At 34.9% G+C, this 19,786-nt stretch overlaps 1 protein-coding gene across 2 annotated transcripts in view; it reads left to right on the forward strand.

Annotated features, from left to right (window-relative positions):
* Positions 1-287: 287 nt before the first annotated feature.
* nav1b (neuron navigator 1b) overlaps positions 288-19,786 on the forward strand; it is a 191,464-nt gene continuing 171,965 nt past the window's right edge. For both annotated transcript variants that reach the window (XM_049479436.1, XM_049479437.1), the window contains exons 1-3: positions 288-660; positions 8,010-8,139; positions 9,892-9,998. The gene's annotated coding sequence lies outside the window, so the exon portion shown is untranslated. The remainder of the gene's footprint in view (positions 661-8,009; positions 8,140-9,891; positions 9,999-19,786) is intronic.

The raw sequence follows: 19,786 nt of genomic DNA on the forward strand, positions 1-19,786 counted from the left end.
GTCAATTGTACACCTTAGTTCTCCTTTAAAATTTATTTGGTAGTCGGAAAAATATCAGTATGACAAAAAAGCAAAAACAAAATAAAATCTGTAGAGGCAAATACAGTACTTTTTCACGCCACTGTATGTGACACTCTGAGATTTTTTTAAGAATTATGAAAATTGCTTAATATTTTTGACTTCAATTCTTTAGCTTTTTTTTCTCTTCCCTTTACTTTATCTTACTTTAGCCACCCCAGGATAACACCCACCCACACGGCTGCTGCTGTATGATGTATATCTGATACAGGCCGGACATCTGATCACTTCCTTCGATCGAAGAGAGACGAGGGGCCTGAAACTCATCCTCAGTCTGGAGACTGAGTGCGAAAGAGAGAGAGACTGAGAGAGAAAGACAAAGAAGCCTATTTATAGTGTCCTATGGTCAACACACACACACACACACACAGGCCACTGTTTCCTCAGGCGCAACTTGCATCCACATCAGTGTGCTGTGCACATGGGTGACCAATGCATTGATTCTGTACAGGAAGACGGAACAAAGGCTGTTTTCTGCTGCGTTAAAGACTGAAGATCGCGCCCTCTGTTCCAGCATTTCTGGACTAATTCTGAACCAGCACTGCTGTAATGTGGACGCCAGAACAGACAAGAGGCAAACCTGTGAGTAAATCTATTTATTTTGAGTTACGGGTCGCTGAGAACACGATTTTCCAGAGCAGATGTGCAGCAGGATGCTGGCGGGTCAGCTGCGGATGTAGCAGAGGGCTGAGGCTGTTTCGCCGGTGTGATTTTAATAATAGAATTTTTCCAAATGGAGAAAATCCTGTTTTGATTGGAAAATGAAAGCAGATTGTAAGCAGATGTGATTTATTAGTTATTAGATGTAGTTTTTCCTTTTTTTTCTTTTTTTTAGTTTCATTTATCACATTTGTATGTGTGTTAATGTACAAAATTTTCATTTAAAATTCATACTTATTCACAGTTAGTGTTTGCAATTCTTAAATATTTCAACTTAACCAGGCTTTTTTTTTTGTTTGTTTTTTTTATTATGATCAGTAAATCCAGTCTATAAAAAAAAACAAATAAACATTTTTTTTGTTTCCAAAACTTTACAGATGCAGGAAAACTTCTTCCTAAAGTGTTTAACTTTCAGTGAAAGTCAATGTAGAAACATTTTATTAGAAAGAAGAAATTCATGAGCATTTCTATTGAAACTTTCATCATAAACTTTAAAACAGTGTAAAAAGTATTATTAAAAAGTCATATGTCAAAAAAATGAAAAACAACAAAAATAAGTAACAAAACTTTTGTGAAACAGTGACAATATATGTAAATATCAAGTTCTAATGTATTTTGATTGGCTGTAGTACTAAAATTATGTTAATGTATAATAGTGAATAAAAAATAGCAATGAATTTCCATGAAAGACAAGGGTTTGATTCAATAACAATAACCACACTATACCTAATAAGAGTGGTACCACTTTACAATAAGACCTATATAATACCTTTATAGAGGGTTTATAAATGGTTTATAATTAGTTTATTAATGGTTACTAATTACTAAATCATTAGTAATCAGTTATAACACATACGTAGAAAGGGCAACAATCTAAATATCTTTGGGTTCACTATTTTGCAAACAACAGGTCATTGTTGCCCTTTCTACGTTTGTGTTATAACTGATTATTAATGATTTTAAGGCATTTACAACCTAATTAGTAACCATTAATAAACTAATAGTAAACTATTTATAAACCCTTTATAAAGGTAGTCTTATTTTAAAGTGGCTCTTATTAGGTATAGTGTGGTTATTGTTAATGAATCAAACCCTAGTCCATCATGGTAAATTCATTGCTAACTTTTATCCACTATTATATACTAACATCATTTCAGCTTCAAACAGTTTAGCCCTGTTCATTTACACTGTAGTTTTAACAAGTACTAAAGCCATTACTAACATTAATAAACTAATAGTAAACTATTTATAAACACTTTATAAAGGTAGTCTTATTTTAAAGTGGTACCAGAAGAGTTTTTAGGTGTTAATATTCTTAAAATTGTATTTTCATTTACCTGTGTGACAATAATTAAATGTTATTTACTCTGTGGTATTAACCAAGTGCCATTAAAATAAATAACATTTGAAATAATGCAATTAAGTTTTACAGAGCTTAGACTAGGCCCAAAAAAAATCCAGCCCGGCCCTTAAACTGTCCCCAAATCAGAGTTAAACCCAACACTGTTTCAGTAAGTAGACTTTTTATCTTTAGTTCTGGGGTGCGTTTCCCAAAAGGGTCTTAGCACTGAGATAATTATTTGATGGTTGAGCACATAGCTTCACACTGAGCGCTCTCTCTCTCTCTCTCTCTCTCTCTCTCTCTCTCTCTCTCTCTCTCTCTCTCTCTCTCTCTCTCTCTCTATGTTAAGATGTTCTTAATGCTAAGATGCTGTTAGAAAAAAATGGGCCCTGATCTGTTTGAATGAGTAAAATCTGTTCAGAATGATGTTAATGAACAGTGTAGCATGAAAAAAAGCTTAGGATTATTATTTGTTGGTGTTTTCACACATTTTCACACTATTTGGTTCAGTTAAACAGACTCTGGATTATTTATACTCTTGTTTTGGTTCCTACAGCAGGTGTGAAAACAATAATCACACTCAGGTTTGGACCAAAACTACCGTACCAAGATCCATAAGAGAGTAGTTGCGCTTTTCCACCAAAAAATCATTTCATTTAGGCTTATGAGAACCATGGTGCTTTTCAGCACACCAGCCCATGTTTCCACCAGTTTTAGTGGAACCATCAAAGCATCACACAGGATGCTGGCAGGTCAGTTGCGGATGTAGCAAAGGGCTGAGGCAGTTTCACTGGTGTGATTTTAACCCTTGTGTGTTGTTCGGGTCTGTGGGACCCGTTTTCATTTTTCATCAAAAGATCCTAAAAATATATTTTTTCTAACTCAAACTCATTGGCATTGGCTCATTTTTTGTAAAAAAAAAAAACATATATCAAAACACATTTTCGATAAACACACACTGTACACCCCCCACCCCCCCTCCCCCCACACACACACACACACATTTATATTACATACAGTATGTTTGGCCAAGGGCTAATAAACATTGCTTCATTTGTAAATTTGAAACTAAACAAATGTTCTACTCATATCTTGAGTTTAATTCATTTTCTTTTACATTTGATTAAAAAAAACTAATAAAAAAAGAGTAGCACTTTTTGAAAAAAATGTAACATAAGAAAGGTAAAGGGCAAATATTAACCATGTAAGCTGTTTATATTGCTTGCAATTTAGGTGAAGCGAGCATGTGTAAAGCATTTTAATGTAAAATTGCTTAATTTTGCTGAATTAAATACAAGTAACAAAGTAAACGAGTAACAAAAATCAAGGATCTTTCCAAATGGAGAAAATCCTGCTTTGATTGGGAAATGAAAGCAGATCTAACTGATTTTTTTGAAGGATGTTGTAGTTTTTCTTTTCTTTCTTTTTTTTAGTTTAATTTATCACATTCGTATGTGTTAATGTACCAAAATTGCATTTAAAATTCACACTTATTCACAGTTAGTTTTTACAAATCTCAAACCTATCAACTTAACCCGGCTGTTTTATTTTTGTTGTATTTTGATCAATAAATGCCATCTTTAAAAAAAAAAAAAAAAAAAAATTGTGTTTCCAAAACTTTACAGATGCAGGAAAACTTCTTCCTAAAGTTCAAAATCTTTAATAGAAGTCAATGTTGAAAGATTTTATTAGATATAACTAATTCATGAGCATTTCTATTGAAACTTTCATAATGAACCTTTAAAACAGTGAAAAGAACAAGTCAAACAGTCACAGTTTATGGTTCCAGAACCTGCTTTCATTGATGGAAATGCAACAAACGGTTCAAAATTAGGTTTGTGAGGGGCTCCGAATGGTCCAGTGGCCTAAGTGCTGCCACTATGATATGAGATCGCCAGTTTGAATCCTGTTTATGCAGCTTACCATGAGCTGCAGGAGCCATGAGAGAGCACAATTGGCCTTGCTCTCTCTGAGTGGGTGGGTGGCTGTCTTTCACCTCATCACTCCTAGGGCGTCTGTAAGCTAATGTATCGGAACCGTGTCGCTGCGCTTTCCTCCGAGCGTTAGCGCTGTGATGCTACTCGGTAATGCTACATCAGCAGCAGCTTAAAAAGAGGCTTAAAAAGAGTCTGACTTCACATGTGTTGGACGAGGCAAGTGTTAGTCTTCACCCTCCTGGGATTCAATCTAGCGATCTACTGATCATATGGCAGCACTTTAGACCACTGCACCACTCATCACTCGTACTGACAGAAAAAAAAATGTGTATTTTCATTACAGGGTGTCTTTTATTTTTTAAAGTTTTAAAACACAGTAGTATCTGTAACTCTTGTGCAATTATGAGGAAGTATGTCTCCCTTAAGCACATGAAAGCTGTGATCACATGTCACCAAAATCTTGGATCCAGTTTACAAAAAAATCTGATTTAATATGAATTCTGGTTGTCCAGATTATCAATATCCAAACTGAATGCAATATAGGGATGTTTAAAAAATATTTTGGGACCAGATTTTGGCAGGCAGTCATGGAGTGCTGATATCTATGCTTTTAAAATCTGCATTTTCTTTTTTTGGTTTGATTAAAACACATACTGACGATTTTAAAAAGTCTGAAATGCCACACATTTCCACATTACATCCAGCACATTTTCCACTCATTATATAATTCAGAAAGGCTTTAGTGGCTCAATACTACACGGGTAGTTTCTTCACTTACTGGGTGTTTCAGCTTGTCCCTCCATTAGCCTGTTCACTTGATGTATTTAGAATGCAGGCTAATGGGCAAACCTGATTTACTTGATGCATGAGGGTCATGGGCATGTCAGCCATTCAGCTCTTACTGCTGCAGGACAGCAGCTTCAGGGTTGGAGCATGTGATTATGTAGAGGTCATGTGATCAGGCCTAAAGTCTGTGTTGTAGTTTCAGAACAGGAGCAGAAGAGGGCTCCCTTGCCTTCCTTTGTCTTCATCTGCCTCCTGTAAGACTCCACCCTTCTTTCATCTCTCTCTCTCTCTCTCTCTCTCTCTCTCTCTCTCTCTCTCTCTCTCTCTCTCTCTCTCTCTCTCTCTCACCCTGCCTCCCCCTTTCTTCCTCACATGCTGGATAGAGAGTGACTTATCACCACTGCATTTACTCCTCATCACTTATATCAGCCTGAATATAAATGGCCGGTTTGGCCTACATACAGCATCAGTATTTCCTCAGTTTATCCCTTTGGTCTTTTCGTCTGTCTGAGAATAGAATATTATGCCATTGTTTAGGACAACATGGCATCTCGCTCTCCTATTGCTCTCCTATTGCTTTTATATTACTCTCGTATTGCTCTTGTATTGCTCTAATTTTTCTCTCATATTTCTCTCATTTTTCTCTCATATTTCTCTTACCTTGCCCTCATACTGCTCTGATCTTTCTTTGATCTTTTTCTCATATCTCATATTGCTCTCATATTGCTCTCATATTGCTCTCATCTTTCTATCATCTAGCCCTCATATTGCTCTCATATTGCTCTAATCTTTCTCTCATCTAGCCCTCATATTGCTCTCGTCTTGCCCTCATATTGCTCTCATATATCTCTCGTCTTGCGCTCATCTTTCTCTCATCTTTTTCTCATCTTTCTCTCATCTTGCCCACATACTGCTCTCATATTTCTCTCATCTTGCTCTTGTCTTTTCCTCTCTTGCCATCATACTGCTCTTACCTTGCTTTTATATTGCTCATATATTTCTCTCAAATTTCTCTCATCTTGCCCACATACTGCTCTCGTCTTGCCCTCATATTGCTCTCATATTTTTCTAATCAGTCTCCCATCTTTTTCATCTTTCTCTCATCTTGCCCACATACTGCCCTTATATATCTCTCGTCTTGCGCTCATCTTTCTCTCATCTTTCTCTCATCTTTTTCTCATCTTTCTCTCATCTTGCCCTTATACTGCTTTCATATTTCTCTCGTCTTGCTCTCATCTTGCTCTTGTCTTTTTCTTATCTTGTCTTTTCTTATCATTCTGCTCTCATATTGCTTTTATATTGTTCTCATATTTCTCTCATCTTGCCCTCATCTTGCTCTCATACTGCTCTCGTCTTGCTCTCATCTTGCTCTTGTCTTGCCCTTGTATTGCTCTCATGTTGCTCTTATCATTCTCCCATCTTTCTCATCTTTCTCTCATCTTGTTATCAATCATAACACATTAAAATGCATTTACACAGCATTGGCTCATAAACATGACTTAACTAACGTTATAAATGTGTATAAAAATCTTAAAACACATAAAGACTCACCAGTTTCTGTACCTTTTTCCATGAACTGTAAACCCAAGCCAAGTTACCTTCATATTTAAGAGTGTACGTACACACACACACACACTATCAGCATTACTCACTCTCACAGGAATGACAGGAAATGAAATCTGCCAGTGTGAGGTCAAGAGGAACCCTCATACCATAATGCTCACATTAGGTCGAGACAAATGAAATCCCCTGAAACCCAAACCCCATCTGCCTTTTACCCACCTGTGCTTCCTTTCATTCACCTCTCCCTCTCTTTATATAGAATAGACTGTTGTACAGGAAAATGTACACAGTAAAAAAAAAAATCTGAAATGTTGTAGGTTAAAGTATTGGCAGCATTTAGCTCATAAGTTGATGTAGTAAATTGTACAGAATGTATGCAGTAATAATGTTGTAATCATTATTACAGTAACAGACTGCAGTATGAAAGGAGAGGTAGAGTTAGTATGCAGTGAATAGCTCTATTTGAGTAATGTTGTAATCTATAAACATGGTTATGATACATTTTTATAGATATGTAGATATGGGCAATTATGTATATAATGCTTTATGAATGCATTATAATGTGTTACTATATATATATATATATATATATATATATATATATATATATATATATATATATATATATATATATATATATATATATATATATATATATATGAAACTGAAACACCTGTCATTTTAGTGTGGGAGGTTTCATGGCTAAATTGAAGCAGCCTGGTGGCCAATCTTCATTAATTGCACATTGCACCAGTAAGAGCAGAGTGTGAAGGTTCAATTAGCAGGGTAAGAGCACAGTTCTACTCAAAATATTGCAATGCACACAACAATAAAAGAGGACAAATTGTTGGTGCACGTCTTGCTGGAGCATCTGTGACTAAGACAGCAAGTCTTTGTGATGCATCAAGAGCCACGGTATCCAGGGTAACGTCAGCATACCACCAAGAAGGACCAACCACATCCAACAGGATTAACTGTGGACACAAGAGGAAAACAAAAAAAGTTAAAATTAAACTAAAACTAACTTTTATATAATACAGTAAAAAAATACACATAAATAAATGAACTAAAATAATAATAATAATAATAATAATAATAATAATAATAATAATAATAATAATAATAATAATAATGCAAAAACATCAAGATAAGTTAAAAAGCAATTGTACAAAAAAAATAAATAATAATAAATAAATGTTACAGTGCAGGATATGGGCCCTTTAACGTAATAGAGAGAAGCAGGGAAGTGTTTATCCTGTTAAAAAATGAGAATAACACCCCCGTCAGGCAGGAAGGTTAAGTACGACAGTGATTTTGAAAGTGAGAGAACGTGCTGTACTAGGTGCCATCTCTCAGGAACCACTCAATCCACGATCTATAACACCACTCCTGCGAAAAGAGAGAGAGAGAGAGAGAGAGAGAGAGAGACAGACAGAGAAAGAGACAGAGAAAGAGTGTGAATATGAATTGCAGTAACTGTAATTAGAAGCAGGCTGTGTTTGTAAACCATGTGAAAGTTTAAGAGGCTGTAGAAAGTAGAGGAAGGAACTAAAAGGTCTGTCTTTAACAGAAAGTCGTGTGAAATGTTAAACTAATAAAATATGACAAGAATTTAAACCTGTATTCCTTCTATTTCACCCCAGATTATTACGTAAGACTCCAGACATGGTGGGAGATGATGGGTGCCTGAAGTTTTTACAGCTTTCTGCTGCTTCTCACATGATCCATCAGCTTGTGTGTTTGGGATCTACTTGACGTCTCTTGGTCCCAAAGGTGAGTAAAACCTGCTTAAAATTTCCAGCTCAAGACCAGAGTTTGTGGATAAATGGTTTCAGATGGTTTAAGTTGGTGGTTGATGGTTATCGTGGTTGAAAAGCTGGTCATTCAGGCAAAATTAAAGATCACTGGTTAAACTGATAGCCAGCATAGCGTATATTTAAGCAATAATACACCAGAGAGAGTGTTATAATGAGTATTAATAATATTACACGTTATAGCACGAACCTCGAGTGTATTATTGCGATTATACCACAGTTCCATTATTGCTGTTTATTGAAAGATTTTAAATTAAAGAGGAGGAGAAAATGCAAACTGGTTGTTTATTAAAACTCCACGACTTAAAATAGCTTCATTGCTGCTCTGTTTGTAGCTGCGCTGTTTGGCTTGTAAGCCCTGCATCGTTGCTAGGTGACCTGTATATGGTAGAGTAACAGTGCATTACCGGCTGATAACGGCACTCACAGAACGACCTCTCAGCCAATCACATTGCAGGAACTAGTTGTGGTATGTTTTATTTTATCATTATATAAAGAGACACTAAACCCTAAACCATATTTTTTCCATTAATAGCTGAAATGTGTTCATTGGAAGAAGTGAAACATACAGTCCTGATGTTTTTATAAACATTTCCAAATCATTAAAAAAACACTTTTATTGTGGTAATTTCTGTCTCAGCAGCGCCCTCTCAGGTTCAAATGTGTTATAGACGTGGATGATGTGTCCATGTACTTTGGTATGCAGACACATCACAATATGCGGATCGGTCAAGAAATAATCCCGCCTCCCTGCTGACATGCAATCATCTGACATCTGACATCCTACTGCTATCAGAGGCACACTGCTGCTGCTGCACCTCAGCCAATCAGCTCCAGCACAGCCCACCTGCCCTGCCTCTAAACCCATACATCACCCAGAGCCCCTCCAAACCTATCCCTCCCATTTTTTCAAATGAACTAAACCAAGCTGAACTACTTGAATGTTTGCACCAGGAGTAGCATAACGTTATCCAAAAGCAGTGTGTAAGACTGGTGGAGGAGAACATGCATGAGCCAAGATGCATGAAAACTGTGATTAAAACATTTAGTTATTCCACCAAATATTGATTTATGAACTCTTAAAACTTTATGAATATGAACTTGTTTTCTTTGCATTATTTGAGGTGTGTTAGCTCTGCTCTTTTTCTGTTAATTCAGCCATTTCTCATTATAATTTTCTGCAAATAAATGTTTTAAATGACAATAATTTTATTTGGAATTTGGAAGAAATGTTCAGTTTACTCAAACATAAACCTATTAATAGCAAAATCAGATAAACTGATTCAGAAACTGAAGTGGTCTCTTCATTTTTTTCCAGAGCTGTAGACTAAAACACTGTTAAAATTATTTTTAAAATGTGAAATTTGACTGGGGCAAGTGCCTGTTCAACAGTAATGGAGCTGAGAAGCTGCACGCCTCAGCTTCATGACTGGGTAAAAATATCCATCTGAGTTGGAGCCCAGCCAGGCGGTCCATTTGCTGGCTGAGAAAATCAGTATTTCAGACTTGGGCATTGTAGAATAAGGTTTTAAGGTGGTCGGTTCCTGATGATTTGATGCAGAGAGGTGAGGTGGAAGCTGTGCTGTAAGGTTTTACAGCTCCAGGATGCTGAAACACAACAAACAGTGTGATGGAGGACAGATAGCACTCAGTATTTCTCAGAGTTTCGATATGTGGTTTTGATTCGGTTCCTCTTTTTTTTATTTCTCAGTTCAGATTGGAGTATTGGGACGGAGCCCGGCCAATCCGTGACTCCTGTGCATGTGTCAGCATCTCCCCTGCCTCTTCCCCGACTCTGAGACTGCTCCTCCCTCCACAGTGAGTATATATATATATATATATAAATATATAAATATATATGATATATGATGACTCATACAGCGAGCAGATCAGGCAGCTTTATGGCTTTTTGTGTGGTGATGTACAGTATGTGTACCATGAGGTAATAGGCAGCAAGGTGAGGGCATAAATATCTGATTCATTTTAAACATTGGGTCGTTGGAAAATGATTCAGAGACAGTCATAAGATAAAATGTGCCACAAAAGTACAATAGCCCCTTTAAAGTCTATGAAGATGCATCTGGATTAAACTATGATAGTATGTACAGTATTGTGCAAATGTTTTAGGCACCTGTGGGAATTTCAGTAAAGAAAAAGCTTCTTATCTGTGCAGTAAGTGTTTATTAGCTCAGTAAAACACATTACAGCATTACAATAAATACAAACAGCAATTTTACAAAAAGTAAAAAGCTTTTACAGCCCTGTTTTCCTTATTAAAACATCTCCTAATCTCTCCTTCTAATATAAGTTTAATAGAGTTTAATATTTCTAGTTCTCATTCTATTAATCAACACCTGGTTTGGTAAATTGGTTAATTGGTAAATGTGGTAAATCAAGTGAGCTGCTGACGGAACTGAACATATATATATATATATATACACATGCTGGCTGAGGAGCATCCAGGAGAAATCTGGAAATATACACTCTGTTCTTCAGCTTGGCTCACAGGATTTTTAACATATTTATAGTTACAAATGAGAATTCCTCGTTACATTTTACTGTATTTGTTTATTTGCATCTGTTTAATCAAATGTGGTATTTTTTCAGGTAAAAACACTCATATTGTTGAGATAAATAAATAAATAAATAAATGGATTAGTGTCATTTGCTTTGGTGCCTGAAACTTCTGCACAGTACTGAATATACTGTATGTACATATCATTTTTTGCATTGTATATTGATACTACAAACTATGAAGAATAAACATTTGGAATTATTTAGTAAACGAGTGTTAAATTTTTTTAGGTTCTTCAAACCAGGCACCTCTTGCTTAGATGCTAAAGACAGTTTTAAACATCTCTGCTGGATTTTCTCAGTCAGTTTTATGAGGTAGAGTCACCTGGAATTCAGGCTTTCAGTTAACAGCTGTGCTGAACTCGTCAAGAGTTAATTACTTGAATGTCTTGTCTCTTAATAAAGTGTTTGAGAGCATCAGTTAAAGTAAAGTAGTGAAGAGGTAGAGTTACAGGTATACAGTGAATAGTGAATAGTTGAGTAATGTTCTAATCCAGATTATGAGAAGCAAGAACTACTCAACTAAATCAAGAAAAAAAATGACTTTATAAAAATAAATTAAGGTTGGCCAATCCTAAACATGTCAAGAACTTTAAAAGTATCCTTGAGTATAATAGCAAACGCCATCAAAAATGTTATGATGAAACCAGCTCTCATCAGGACCACCCCAGGAAAGGAAGAGCAAGAGTTTCCCCTGTTGTACAGGATAAATTAATCCGGAAACACAAGTTAACAGCTCCTCAGATAAGAGCACCTAAATGCTTATTTACAGAGTATTTGGGATTTTTTTTAACACTTTTAAGTTTCTACTTGATTCCTTATGTGTTTCTTCATAGTCTGATAAATCACTCCACTATTTATTTACAATGTGGGAAAAAATAAGAAAGAAAAAAATAAAAATATTTAATGAAAATGTGTACATACTTTTGGCTGTTACTGTATATATTTTTTTTTACTTAACTACTAAAACAAAATAAATCATTCAACTTAACCAGACACCACTGCAGACATGGCAAAAACCCAATCTCCATAATTAAATAAAAATGTATAAAATGTAGAAAAGCTTATTTTTAGTGAAGATGAACATTCCTCTAAATGTAGAAAATGTAGTAATTTAATCAACTATTCTGCAACACAAAATGCACATTATTTTGATATTGACCCAAGTAACAAAATTTTTTCCCAAGAGGTTACGTAAAAAACACACTTGAATTGCTGCTGGCGATGTTCGTTCTACATTCACATGCTGTTTTTCACTTCCAGACATCCTAAAATTGTTTAAAAAAAGGAATTTCACACTTCTTTACAGAATTTAACAAACATACTTTAAGATTTCACAGAAAACTGCCTAAAGCCATCTTCAACATGAGCTTTATTAAAAAAAAATATAAAATAAAACTTCCTAAATACAGCAGGGTCTTGTTTTAATATGGAATAAATCCAGCAACAGGGTGACAAAACCAGAGGAATGAGCCTAAATAAAACATGCAGTCATGTGCATCCTTGTTGCTGGTCACAAGGCAGTAATGTGATGAGCGCTGAGGGCTGAGACTGATCTGTAGTCAGTCTGAGTTAAAGCCTGTTCCTCTTTCTCCTCCAGAACGCTGGTCTGCTGTATTGAATTAGGAGCTTTGGAGAATAATAAGCTTTTCAGAATCACACAAACAGTGTTGAGTCTTTAGTCGCCAAATTGTGTCGCAATGCAGGAACCAAGATATGGGTCACTTGTTTGGTTCAAGTTTGTTCAGCTTTGTTTTTTAAATTTTAATTTTAATTTTAAATGATGTTGGTTGTTGTTAAAGATCCTCCTCTTAAAGATCTCAATACATATTTTTTTCATTTATTTTTTTAATGTCTAGTTGTGGTCTCTAGTATGAATAAATGCCATGTAAGCTGATTGTTGGTGAAAAAAGTGATCCGGTTTAACACTGCTTTAGTCTGGTGGAGGAGTGGGCATGGAGAAACAGTAGGATTCCGGCTTTTGCTAATGAATATTCATACATGCAAACAAATTGCCTCTTATTGGCTAACAGCACTGCGAGGCAGGGAGACGAACAACAGTTAGAAACATTTTAAAATATTCCATTGTATATATTTTTTTGTATTATTTTTCTTACCCCATTTTTACATTGTAAAGTTGAAACTAAATCAATAAACCCATTTCCACATTGTATTATAACTTTGACATGCAAATCATGCCTTATATCGCTATTGGAGCGACACTTCGCAAAGCACTGTACGCTGTACACTGAACACTGTATTATCTGTAACGGTAACACTAGAGCATTAATAAAGAGCAGCTTATAAATGTAGATAACTGATGATAATCACAGCAGCCCTGTAACAGATCATGAGCGGAAATTGCTGCTTTACCTCCAAGCTTCTTTAACTGGCAGCCCAAGCAATTCATCTACTTTTTTCTTTTAATATTATGACTTTTTACTCTCGTGAAACTTCCTGGTAGGCTTCTATATATTTTTTTTTTAACCAGCAATGTTTGTGGTATGTAACGCTATTTGTGTACATAGCCTTTTTCATTAAAAGTGGGGCTTATAGTCAGGTGGGCTCAATAGCCCGGAAATGATGATAGTTTTTCTGTGTCCTTCAAGCTCACTCTAATGCTATAGCTCTAATCTAAAGCTATAACAGTGTAATAAGCCTGGCTGATCACGCTTATCCTACAGGAGGCAGCTGTGTAGAATTTGAGCAGATGTATAATAATGAACACAGGGTAAAATTTGCTGAATGTGCTATAAGCGCCCCATCCCCCAGCGTCTGAAAGCTGAATGCAGTAAGTGATTTAGTGTCTGTGAATCATCAGTCAGAGCTCAAGCATTCACCAGTGCTAGACAATATGACACATTATTTTTCTCCAGACAAATGATGATCAACGCCATTGTGGGATGTTGCCAAGGATTATATAGTACAGCTCTGGAAAAAATAAGAGACCACCTAAAAATGATGAGTTTTTTTTATTTTACCAAATTGAAAACCTCTGGAATATAATCAAGAGGAAGATGGATGATCACAAGCCATCAAACCAAACTGAACTGCTTGAATTTTTGCACCAGGAGTAAAGCAGCATAAAGTTATCCAAAAGCAGTGTGTAAGACTGGTGGAGGAGAACATGATGCCAAGATGCATGAAAACGACTGTGATTAAAAACCAGGGTTATTCCACTAAATATTAATTTCTGAACTCTTAAAACTTTATGAATATGAACTTGTTTTCTTTGCATTATTAGTTGAGGTCTTCTCATTTTTTTCATATAAATGCTCTAAATTAAAATATTTTATGTGGAATTTGGGAGAAATGTTGTCCTAGTTTATAGAATAAAACAACAATGTTCATTTTACACAAACATAAACCTATAAATAGCAAAATCAGAGAAACTGATTCAGAAACTGAAGTGGTCTCTTATTTTTTCCAGAGCTGTATATACTGTATGCATATATTATCAAAAAGACATTGTGAGGCATGTGACATCATGTTGAGTGGGAGGTTGTGTTGGAAAAAGGAGGAGAGGGTGTGAACCTGTATCACACGACTTTTCCATTAACAGTGAGACTGAGAGAGTGAGACTGTCATGGGTTTCATCCAACAGTGAACTGAAATAGAGCCGTCTCTCTCTCTCTACCCAGGCATTATGGCTACCAGTGGTTCTGAGGTTCTCTTAATTCAGAGTGGAGATGAAAGCGGGTTTGGAAGGGTCAGTGATGTCATGATGTAATAACCACTACTGAATAACCACCTTCCATTAATAGCGTCAAATAGAGTCCATCTGAAGGCTTCCTTTATGGACAATCAAGGAATTATACACTGTAGGGCTTATTTGTGATCATTGTTTATAGACTAGTGATTATTTGGTGCAGTCTGTCATGTTTTATACAAGGAAAATTGTTCCTTAGTTTGGTATCCAATACCAAGTAAATACAGGGTCAGTAATGCAGATACTGATACTTTTTACTTCTACCATCTACTTTTGTGTAGGGGAGAGCAATGTATCAAAATGTGGACGTTTTCAGAAGTTTTCATTTAAATAATTATGTTTATGCTGATAATCAAACACAGGGCAAAATTTTCATGTAAAAAAAAAAAAAAAAGTAACTGTTTATAGAAAACTTTAAACCTAAATGTCCCTAAATTTCCAGGCCAGTCGGTCACTTTGTCAATGTCTGGAGTAGTATCAATCAGTACCCAATACCAACGTTAGTATCGATACTATTGATATTTTAAATTGATCCGCCCACCCCTACCACCCACTAGATAAGTTAAAGAAATGCCTTCTGATGGTTTCTGTCTGGGTAGTACACAGCAGGATTTGCCACCAGACTTTATCTGAGGGAGGGATCTGTACCTACTGTTCATGGCTAGTCAGCAGATGAGGGAGATGTGAGTACTTTTCAATAATGAGTTTTGTGCTTATGTTGCATTTAAGCTAACACTAATGTGTGGTAAACACTTAGCATATACACATACAGTACATATGCATACTGTATCACATAGCTACTCCATTGTTTCACTGAAATCCAAAGTCCTTTTGGATTTCTCCCCCATAATAGATAATGCTAATACTTCTGTTAGCAAATGCTTTTAGTTCATAATTATAAAAAAAAAACAGTAGATTCAATGCAAACTAATTGTAAAACTGTAATATTTCCTCCTCATGCTAAATAGTTCCTGCAGCATGGCTGCTAAAACCCATTTGGCTTGATCAGAGCTGATGCTAATGCTAGGAGAAAGTAATGAGCCAGGCTGATCAATCTGAGCCTGCAGGAGTCAGCAGTGTAGATTTTGATCAGAAGTATGATTGTGTTAAACTGTACCAGCCAATAATCGTTTTACAGTCTATAGATCTATACTGGACTACAAAAATGACCAGTTTTGACTTCAATTTCATACAAAACCAAATGAATATCCCATGTGAAAAAGAAGTGTACTTAAATTATGCTGAAATAGGTCTGTACTTAGGTTATGCTATTTTGGAACCAATAATGTGTACTTATCTTATTATGTGTACTTAATTACTACTTATTTGTAATTAAAATGATATAAATTTGCACTTATAAATTTTATATTCATATTGAGTATACTAGTCGTATGTTATTTTCGCCGCTGTTTAATACAATTTAAGTATGTATGTGTATATATATATATATATATATATATATATATATATATATATATTTTTTTTTTTTTATGTATGAGCTGTCCGACTGACCATAAAAAATGTGATTAAAATAAAGATTTAACATCACATTCATTTTGAGTGTATAAAAACTGGGGAAAACAAAAACAATATATACAAGTTTTTTTTTAAGTTTGTTTACCAACACTAAAGTAACTAAAGTAAACTTTTTATGTAAAATTTAACACACAAAAGTTAATCATCACAGTTTAAAAACTTATTGTAGAGTTTTATTGCAGAAATATTGACTCCTTTAGACTCATTTAGTAAAAGTATAGTTTTATCATAAAAAGCAGTTTCATAAAATAATACTATGCATATATTTTTACTAAGTACATCACCAGTATAGAATCAGCACAGCCAAATAAAGTATACTTTTTTTTTTAAGTAGACTGAAATACAGATTAAGTAGGTAAAAATGTAAGTATAAGTAGAAAAAGTATACTTGAATTATTGTGCATATAGTTCAAGTACACTATTATTATAATATATTATATATATATATATATATATATATATATATATATATATATATATATATATATATATATATATATATATATTATTATATTTAAATACACAACAAGGGGCTCATCAATAAGAGTCAGAGTTTAGCCTGTCTAGTTCTGTCTGCTCACACTTTCAGCTATCTCAAAATGTGACTGCTAAAATCCATTTGCATTCCTCCCACTCAGCTGATGCTATTGCCTGGAGAAACATCTGATTATATAAAGAAATACTGTCTGATTGAGTAACTGTTTAATTCTTTCTGCTCGTATCAAACAGCTCCTGCAGCGTGACTGTTCAAACCCATTTGGGCTCAGTAGATCTGATGCTAATGCTAGGAGAAGTTAATGAGCCAAGCTGATCAAGCACAGAGGCTAGAGGAGGCAGCAGTGTAGGATTCGATCAGAAGTATGATGGGTAAAATTAGCTGAAAGTGCTCCAAATACCTCAAACCCTGAAAGCTACAACCAGTAGGTAATGTAGTGTAACTGAGCGGTGTTACTTTAAGGAATTAAAGAGAAAAAAACGAGACAATAGAGCAAAATATTCCACTTTACTCCACCTGCTCAGAACTACTAAACACTCTCTCTACTCCCAAAACAACCCTACCTCAGAACTATGGCAACCCCCAGGGGACAAAAAGCATAGGCAACTCCCCACATCATTTTTTCACAGCTTAATAAAGTCTGCTACAGTTATAATAATAAATAAAACAAAACTGCTGTTTTTAAACAAAGCTGATATTTTGGCACATCAAGTTCATCAAACATTTCTCCATATATTGTACAATATGATTTGTCATTCATGTAACTATCATGACAGGCAGGCCTAAATCTAATAGAAATAAAATCAAATAGAATAAATATTGCATTTTGAAACAAAGTTGACATACAGATTCACATTAATAGACTCGAAAGTTAAATTATTAAGGGTGTTTCCATTTATTGTATGATAATTCGATTATGTATTTATTGTGACAGGCCTGTCTAAAACAAGGAATATTATTGAAATATACTGAATAATATTTGCCATTTGTTTTGTCTTTCAGTTGTTGATGACATTAATAAAACACTGACAGAACTACTATAGGCTTCTTCAGTATACAGGATATAGCACTGAATCAACAAGTTAAAGAAGTCGACGGTCCGGACCTTGGCCTGACAAATTTTTCTCTAACTGGACCGAACTGAATTCTAACTAAATACCCCTGATCTAGGGTGTGACTTGTTTTCTCTGATTGCTATGGAGAACTTGTCTGAATAGCACCACCTATTGGACTGGGGTGGTATTGCATTTCTTCATAGGTGATGTAGGTGAGAATTAGTTGGAGATACCACACTTCTGAAATGCGTTATAAGTGTCTCTGGATTGCAATCCTATGGAGGACCAAAACTGACAAAATTAAAAATAAATAAATAAATAAAAACGTAAGTAAATCACTTAGTAAAACTAATTTAATGATTAAACCAGTTAAGAATAATTATAATAAATTTAAAAATAAATATATATACATAAAATAAATATCTTAATTTGTTGTTAATGGGTTTCTTTATTAACATTGTTTAATTATTCTTTTGATTCATTTGTTAATTTATTTACATAACTATTTATTTCCCAATTTATTTATTTCCCAATTTATTTATTTCCCAATTTATTTATTTCTCTATTTATTTATTTGGAAGCAGATGGATCTGGTGCAACTTCACTGCACAACAAGGTGCCTGGCAATAAAATCACTGATCAAAAATGGTAAAAACCAGCAGCACTTGTTGACTGGAGAATTTCTGATTTATTAGCAATACAAGAATAACCAACGCGTTTCGGCGCTCAGGCCTTAATCAAGGTTAAAAGACACAAGTTAATAGCATTCTATCTTTTAAAACACACATGATTACAAAACAACCAATGAGAACACTCCAAATACTAAATGTCACATGATCAGCCAATGAGAGGCAGCTCAATTCCACCGAGGAACCACTTCCACCCAAAACTTCTTAAAAGTCCTTCTGAAATTCACAAACACAGTTAATCATCCATTTCTATTTATTTATTTCCCAGTGTACTTAATTCTGCATTCCATTATTTCCCAATTTATTTATTTATTTTTTCCTTATATGATAATGAAGGGGCTGTCCAACAATGATGTCACAGTGTCTTAGCATTCCTACTGGTTGATCGTTGTCCGATACCGCAGATCGATTGTACATGTTTTGCTCCTTTGGCGGTTACTTTGATAACGTGGAAGATTATTTAATAAAGATCACGGAGATCGTAATACAGACTCTGATACAGTTCTTTAAGGTGAGCAGCTGCTCCTCTAAGCAGATCCGATACCGAACTTCTCCCCCCGACATTTCAGCTCCTGGACTCTTCTACTCATAACAGCTCCTCTCTCTCTCTGAGCTTGATTGATAAGCCTGTATGTGAAAAAACACGCCCCTTCATTATCATACAAGGACAAGGAAAAACCGGGAAATAAATAAATGCAGAAATAGTTATATAAATAAATGAATCAAAAGAAAGAATAAACAATCTTAATAAAGAGAGAAAAATATATTTTTATGTATATATATATATTTTTTTTTTTATTAATTATAATTGTTCTTTACCGTTTTAATTAACATATTACTTTTATTTAATGAATTACTTATGTTTTTATTTATTTATGTATTTATTTTTAATTTTGGCAGTTTTGGTCCTCCATACAATCCCACACTCCCCCACACTTTCTGGGAGCTACAATTTTTGGGATGAATCATTAAATAGATCTTTATTTCCATAACTTAACTATCTCCTTACACGCAACATATTTCTAAGGTATTTAGTCATACTAATATTTTCAGGGGAGGAAACGCCTGAAGGCGGTATGTTAAAAAAAATGATGTTCTTTTTTTTTTTTTTTGGAAAGGCCTGCTTTTTCCTTTTCGAATCCAAAATAGGGCTCTGGTTGTCGAATGAGTCATGAGAGGACGAGCTTTTGAGGAGATTTGGCTAATGCTATGGGCTAATCTCCATCAGAAAGGCCCATTTATTCCATGCTGCTGAAATATGAGTATAATCCTGACTTCTACTTGCTATATTTAATTAATTTGCAGTTATTCCGATTCTTCATTTGATCAACAGCAATGTTACCTTTACTCTACAACTGAGCCAGAGAGATTTAGCATTTCTGTTCACTATTATCTCTTTTTATGGCACCTGACGGTTAGCTGTTGAGCTCTGCTATTCTACTGACCTAGTTTCCCTCCTACACTCACTACTGTCTGAATATAGACCACCTCCACTCAGCAGCATCAAAGCACCACATAACTGCCCACTTCTGCGGTTTATTTCAAGT

The sequence above is a fragment of the Astyanax mexicanus genome, chromosome 5, assembly GCF_023375975.1.
Source record: "Astyanax mexicanus isolate ESR-SI-001 chromosome 5, AstMex3_surface, whole genome shotgun sequence".
Lineage (NCBI taxonomy): Eukaryota > Metazoa > Chordata > Actinopteri > Characiformes > Acestrorhamphidae > Astyanax > Astyanax mexicanus.